Here is a 5,748-nt window from a genome sequence, read left to right on the forward strand (position 1 = left end):
TGCTCTGTGCCCCTCCCCCCTCCTCAGTATACAGGACCCCCTGCTCTGTGCCCCTCCCCCCTCCTCAGTATACAGGACCCCCTGCTCTGTGCCCCTCCCCCCTCCTCAGTATACAGGACCCCCTGCTCTGTGCCCCTCCCCCCTCCTCAGTATACAGGACCCCCTGCTCTGTGCCCCTCCCCCCTCCTCAGTATACAGGACCCCCTGCTCTGTGCCCCCCCCCCCTCCTCAGTATACAGGACCCCCTGCTCTGTGCCCCCCCCCCCTCCTCAGTATACAGGACCCCCTGCTCTGTGCCCCCCCCCCCTCCTCAGTATACAGGACCCCCTGCTCTGTGCCCCCCCCCCCTCCTCAGTATACAGGACCCCCTGCTCTGTGCCCCCCCCCCTCCTCAGTATACAGGACCCCCTGCTCTGTGCCCCCCCCCCCTCCTCAGTATACAGGACCCCCTGCTCTGTGCCCCCCCCCCTCCTCAGTATACAGGACCCCCTGCTCTGTGCCCCCCCCCCTCCTCAGTATACAGGACCCCCTGCTCTGTGCCCCCCCCCTCCTCAGTATACAGGACCCCCTGCTCTGTGCCCCCCCCCCTCCTCAGTATACAGGACCCCCTGCTCTGTGCCCCCCCCCCCTCCTCAGTATACAGGACCCCCTGCTCTGTGCCCCCCCCCCCCCTCCTCAGTATACAGGACCCCCTGCTCTGTGCCCCCCCCCCCCCCCCCCGGCTCTGTGCCCCCCCCCTCCTCAGTATACAGGACCCCCTGCTCTGTGCCCCCCCCCCTCCTCAGTATACAGGACCCCCTGCTCTGTGCCCCCCCCCTCCTCAGTATACAGGACCCCCTGCTCTGTGCCCCCCCCCCTCCTCAGTATACAGGACCCCCTGCTCTGTGCCCCCCCCCCCCTCCTCAGTATACAGGACCCCCTGCTCTGTGCCCCCCCCCCCCCTCCTCAGTATACAGGACCCCCTGCTCTGTGCCCCCCCCCTCCTCAGTATACAGGACCCCCTGCTCTGTGCCCCCCCCCCTCCTCAGTATACAGGACCCCCTGCTCTGTGCCCCCCCCCCCTCCTCAGTATACAGGACCCCCTGCTCTGTGCCCCCCCCCCCTCCTCAGTATACAGGACCCCTGCTCTGTGCCCCCCCCCCCCTCCTCAGTATACAGGACCCCCTGCTCTGTGCCCCCCCCCCTCCTCAGTATACAGGACCCCCTGCTCTGTGCCCCCCCCCTCCTCAGTATACAGGACCCCCTGCTCTGTGCCCCCCCCCTCCTCAGTATACAGGACCCCCTGCTCTGTGCCCCCCCCCCTCCTCAGTATACAGGACCCCCTGCTCTGTGCCCCCCCCCTCCTCAGTATACAGGACCCCCTGCTCTGTGCCCCCCCCCTCCTCAGTATACAGGACCCCCTGCTCTGTGCCCCTCCCCCCTCCTCAGTATACAGGACCCCCTGCTCTGTGCCCCTCCCCCCTCCTCAGTATACAGGACCCCCTGCTCTGTGCCCCCCCCCTCCTCAGTATACAGGACCCCCTGCTCTGTGCCCCTCCCCCCTCCTCAGTATACAGGACCCCCTGCTCTGTGCCCCCCCCCTCCTCAGTATACAGGACCCCCTGCTCTGTGCCCCCCCCCCCTCCTCAGTATACAGGACCCCCTGCTCTGTGCCCCCTCCTCAGTATACAGGACCCCCTGCTCTGTGCCCCCCCCCCTCCTCAGTATACAGGACCCCCTGCTCTGTGCCCCCCCCCCTCCTCAGTATACAGGACCCCCTGCTCTGTGCCCCCCCCCCTCCTCTGTGCCCCCCCCCCTCCTCAGTATACAGGACCCCCTGCTCTGTGCCCCCCCCCTCCTCAGTATACAGGACCCCCTGCTCTGTGCCCCCCCCCCCTCCTCAGTATACAGGACCCCCTGCTCTGTGCCCCCCCCCCTCCTCAGTATACAGGACCCCCTGCTCTGTGCCCCCCCCCCCCTCCTCAGTATACAGGACCCCCTGCTCTGTGCCCCCCCCCCCCTCCTCAGTATACAGGACCCCCTGCTCTGTGCCCCCACCCCTCCTCAGTATACAGGACCCCCTGCTCTGTGCCCCCCCCCCTCCTCAGTATACAGGACCCCCTGCTCTGTGCCCCCCCCCCTCCTCAGTATACAGGACCCCCTGCTCTGTGCCCCCCCCCTCCTCAGTATACAGGACCCCTTGCTCTGTGCCCCCCCCCCCCCTCCTCAGTATACAGGACCCCTTGCTCTGTGCCCCCCCCCCCCTCCTCAGTATACAGGACCCCCTGCTCTGTGCCCCCCCCCCCCCTCCTCAGTATACAGGACCCCTTGCTCTGTGCCCCCCCCCCCCCTCCTCAGTATACAGGACCCCTTGCTCTGTGCCCCCCCCCCCTCCTCAGTATACAGGACCCCCGGCTCTGTGCCCCCCCCCCCTCCTCAGTATACAGGACCCCCGGCTCTGTGCCCCCCCCCCCCTCCTCAGTATACAGGACCCCCTGCTCTGTGCCCCCCCCCCCTCCTCAGTATACAGGACCCCCATGCTCTGTGCCCCCCCCCCCTCCTCAGTATACAGGACCCCCATGCTCTGTGCCCCCCCCCCCTCCTCAGTATACAGGACCCCCTGCTCTGTGCCCCCCCCGGCTCTGTGCCCCCCCCTCCTCAGTATACAGGACCCCCTGCTCTGTGCCCCCCCCCTCCTCAGTATACAGGACCCCCTGCTCTGTGCCCCCCCCTCCTCAGTATACAGGACCCCCGGCTCTGTGCCCCCCCCCCCCTCCTCAGTATACAGGACCCCCGGCTCTGTGCCCCCCCCCCCCTCCTCAGTATACAGGACCCCCTGCTCTGTGCCCCCCCCCCTCCTCAGTATACAGGACCCCCATGCTCTGTGCCCCCCCCCCTCCTCAGTATACAGGACCCCCTGCTCTGTGCCCCCCCCCCCCCTCAGTATACAGGACCCCCTGCTCTGTGCCCCCCCCCTCCTCAGTATACAGGACCCCCTGCTCTGTGCCCCCCCTCCTCAGTATACAGGACCCCCGGCTCTGTGCCCCCCCCCCTCCTCAGTATACAGGACCCCCGGCTCTGTGCCCCCCCCCCTCCTCAGTATACAGGACCCCCGGCTCTGTGCCCCCCCCCCTCCTCAGTATACAGGACCCCCTGCTCTGTGCCCCCCCCCCCCCTCAGTATACAGGACCCCCTGCTCTGTGCCCCCCCCCCCCCCCTCAGTATACAGGACCCCCTGCTCTGTGCCCCCCCCCCCCTCCCTTTCAGTATACAGGACCCCCTGCTCTGTGCCCCCCCCCCCTCCTCAGTATACAGGACCCCCTGCTCTGTGCCCCTCCCCCCTCCTCAGTATACAGGACCCCCTGCTCTGTGCCCCCCCCCCTCCTCAGTATACAGGACCCCCATGCTCTGTGCCCCCCCCCCCTCCTCAGTATACAGGACCCCCTGCTCTGTGCCCCCCCCCCCCCGGCTCTGTGCCCCCCCTCCTCAGTATACAGGACCCCCTGCTCTGTGCCCCCCCCCTCCTCAGTATACAGGACCCCCTGCTCTGTGCCCCCCCCCTCCTCAGTATACAGGACCCCCGGCTCTGTGCCTTTCCCCCCCCTCCTCAGTATACAGGACCCCCTGCTCTGTGCCCCCCCCCCTCCTCAGTATACAGGACCCCCTGCTCTGTGCCCCCCCCCTCCCTCAGTATACAGGACCCCCTGCTCTGTGCCCCTCCCCCCTCCTCAGTATACAGGACCCCCTGCTCTGTGCCCCTCCCCCCTCCTCAGTATACAGGACCCCCTGCTCTGTGCCCCTCCCCCCTCCTCAGTATACAGGACCCCCTGCTCTGTGCCCCTCCCCCCTCCTCAGTATACAGGACCCCCTGCTCTGTGCCCCCCCCCCCCCGGCTCTGTGCCCCCCCTCCTCAGTATACAGGACCCCCTGCTCTGTGCCCCCCCCCCTCCTCAGTATACAGGACCCCCGGCTCTGTGCCCCCCCCCCTCCTCAGTATACAGGACCCCCGGCTCTGTGCCCCCCCCCCTCCTCAGTATACAGGACCCCCGGCTCTGTGCCCCTCCCCCCTCCTCAGTATACAGGACCCCCTGCTCTGTGCCCCTCCCCCCTCCTCAGTATACAGGACCCCCTGCTCTGTGCCCCTCCCCCCTCCTCAGTATACAGGACCCCCTGCTCTGTGCCCTCTTTCCCCCCCTCCTCCAGATACCAGGCCCCTGCTCTGTGCCCCTCCCCCTCCTCAGTATACAGGACCCCCTGCTCTGTGCCCCTTCCCCCTCCTCAGTATACAGGACCCCCTGCTCTGTGCCCCTCCCCCCTCCTCAGTATACAGGACCCCCTGCTCTGTGCCCCTCCCCCCTCCTCAGTATACAGGACCCCCTGCTCTGTGCCCCTCCCCCCTCCTCAGTATACAGGACCCCCTGCTCTGTGCCCCTCCCCCCTCCTCAGTATACAGGACCCCCTGCTCTGTGCCCCTCCCCCCTCCTCAGTATACAGGACCCCCTGCTCTGTGCCCCTCCCCCCTCCTCAGTATACAGGACCCCCTGCTCTGTGCCCCTCCCCCCTCCTCAGTATACAGGACCCCCTGCTCTGTGCCCCTCCCCCCTCCTCAGTATACAGGACCCCCTGCTCTGTGCCCCTCCCCCCTCCTCAGTATACAGGACCCCCTGCTCTGTGCCCCTCCCCCCTCCTCAGTATACAGGACCCCCTGCTCTGTGCCCCCTCCCCCCTCCTCAGTATACAGGACCCCCTGCTCTGTGCCCCCCCCCCTCCTCAGTATACAGGACCCCCTGCTCTGTGCCCCCCCCCCTCCTCAGTATACAGGACCCCCTGCTCTGTGCCCCCCCCCCTCCTCAGTATACAGGACCCCCTGCTCTGTGCCCCCCCCCCTCCTCAGTATACAGGACCCCCTGCTCTGTGCCCCCCCCCCTCCTCAGTATACAGGACCCCCTGCTCTGTGCCCCCCCCCCTCCTCAGTATACAGGACCCCCTGCTCTGTGCCCCCCCCCCCCCTCCTCAGTATACAGGACCCCCTGCTCTGTGCCCCCCCCCCCCCTCCTCAGTATACAGGACCCCCTGCTCTGTGCCCCCCCCCCCTCCTCAGTATACAGGACCCCCTGCTCTGTGCCCCCCCCCCCCTCCTCAGTATACAGGACCCCCTGCTCTGTGCCCCCCCCCCCCTCCTCAGTATACAGGACCCCCTGCTCTGTGCCCCCCCCCCCTCCTCAGTATACAGGACCCCCTGCTCTGTGCCCCCCCCCCTCCTCAGTATACAGGACCCCCTGCTCTGTGCCCCCCCCCCTCCTCAGTATACAGGACCCCCTGCTCTGTGCCCCCCCCCCCTCCTCAGTATACAGGACCCCCTGCTCTGTGCCCCCCCCCCCCTCCTCAGTATACAGGACCCCCTGCTCTGTGCCCCCCCCCCTCCTCAGTATACAGGACCCCCTGCTCTGTGCCCCCCCCCCTCCTCAGTATACAGGACCCCCTGCTCTGTGCCCCCCCCCCCTCCTCAGTATACAGGACCCCCTGCTCTGTGCCCCCCCCCCCCCCCTCCTCTGTGCCCCCCCCCCCCCTCCTCAGTATACAGGACCCCTGCTCTGTGCCCCCCCCCTCCTCAGTATACAATCTCTCTTCAACCCCCTGCTCTGTGCCCCCCCCTCCTCAGTATAGTGACCCCTGCTCTGTGCCCCCCCCCCCCCTCCTCTGTGCCCCCCCCCCCCTCCTCAGTATACAGGACCCCCTGCTCTGTGCCCCCCCCCTCCTCAGTATACA

Source organism: Phyllobates terribilis, unplaced genomic scaffold (assembly GCF_046119375.1).
Source record: "Phyllobates terribilis strain yellow unplaced genomic scaffold, ASM4611937v1 Scaffold_14__1_contigs__length_39327217, whole genome shotgun sequence".
NCBI classification, from domain to species: Eukaryota; Metazoa; Chordata; class Amphibia; order Anura; family Dendrobatidae; genus Phyllobates; species Phyllobates terribilis.